General features: G+C 43.8%; 1 pseudogene; it reads right to left on the bottom strand.

Annotated features, from left to right (window-relative positions):
- Positions 1 to 677: 677 nt before the first annotated feature.
- LOC117060335 lies at positions 678 to 1,292 on the bottom strand (annotated as a pseudogene).
- Positions 1,293 to 1,519: the final 227 nt, after the last annotated feature.

Below are 1,519 nucleotides of genomic sequence, written 5' to 3'. Positions count from 1 at the left end.
CAAGGCACAGCCACTCCACAGGCTCACCCTCCCTCTTTTTCTGCCCTCTCTCAGGCTCTTGGAAAACTACTCCGATGCCACCACACGGATGACATCACCCTAAACTGAAGTCACAAGAGACGAAAGTTCAGGATTGAACTTTGTGAGTGCAGTTTGGCTGAACAGCCTGCAAAGAAATCTGCTCTCCTCTATTTTATTTGGGTTGGGGTTTTTTCTTTTTAAATATATATATAAACAAAAGCCCTCTTTTATTGGAACTTATTTCATGTTTGTTTACAATGCATAAATGTGAGTCAAGGTGAGAGGGAACTTTGAACGCCGAACAGACGATCCTTGTCGATGGGAGCTGTTGCTGACAGATGAAGTATTGCAGGGCTGAATATTTCTCCAGCTGTCTCCCCACCCCACCCTCCACCTTTCTCCACCAATTTGCACTTAAAAATCATGAAAGGGGAGAGAAAATGCCAGGGAAATTTAGAAAGGTGGGGTGCAGGGGGTTGGGTTCTTCCTCTTCCTTGACTTTGGAGGGGTGTTTCTGACTATGAAACCCATGCTGCTGTTATCCTACTATTTATTAAAACTGCCTCAAGGCATTTTTTTTAAAAAAAGAAAAACCATTTTTATTGTTTGGATCATACAGCTGACTCGGTTTTTATGGAGGAAGCATCTCGAGATGTTTACCGGTAGACGGTCTCTCTCATGATCTGGCTTAGTTTCCGAATCTTGATCTTTGTCGACATGTCAATGGATTTCTCTCCAATGCTGACAACCGTTGCACCCAAGATTGTTGGGTCAGTCTTTATCTCCAGTTTCAGTATTTCTCCTTTAGCTAAAAAGCCATTCAAAGCTGCCTTCAACTCCGTAAGATTGGCTTCATCCAAGGGCTGAGCAGTGGTTACAGAGCATAAAACTTCTCCGCGGAACGCACTCATGATCTTAGCAAATGCAGAAATTACACTTGGCGTGTTTTCCAAGCGACCATTTCCAGCAAGCAAATTGATAAAGTTGACAATGACAGGTGACATTTTCTCTTTAGCTAAAATTTCATTCACGGTCTTTTGCTTTACTGCACTCTTTACGCGAGGATTCAAGACAATGACAGATAATTAAGGGTCCTTCAGAAGTGTCAGAACTCGAGTCAGCTCTTTCTCAACCTGGTCCAATTTCTTCTGCTTAGAAGGAGCAGAGTAGAGCGCAGTGGCATATCGACCTTCCAGCCCAAATACTTGAATTGGTGGCTGTACCAGTTTTGATGCTGGCACCTTCTGAGCCAACCCTGCAGCAGCAGCCATCTTCTCCTGAAGGCAAATTTTCTGAACTTGAAAATGGAAAGCGTAATGCCGGTGGTCAACAAAAGAGGTTTAAAGACTCTCTCGAGGCAAATCTTTTTTAAAATGTAGTATAAACACCGACAACTGGGAAACACTGTCCTGTGAGTGCTCCAGTTGGAGAACAGCCTTGACCAAAGGTGTCAGGGGCTGTAAAGACACTCAAACTCAGGACGCAAGGGAGAAACGTG

This window comes from Lacerta agilis, chromosome 1 (genome assembly GCF_009819535.1).
Source record: "Lacerta agilis isolate rLacAgi1 chromosome 1, rLacAgi1.pri, whole genome shotgun sequence".
Taxonomy (NCBI): domain Eukaryota; kingdom Metazoa; phylum Chordata; class Lepidosauria; order Squamata; family Lacertidae; genus Lacerta; species Lacerta agilis.
This window is presented reverse-complemented; position numbering and strand designations above follow the sequence as displayed.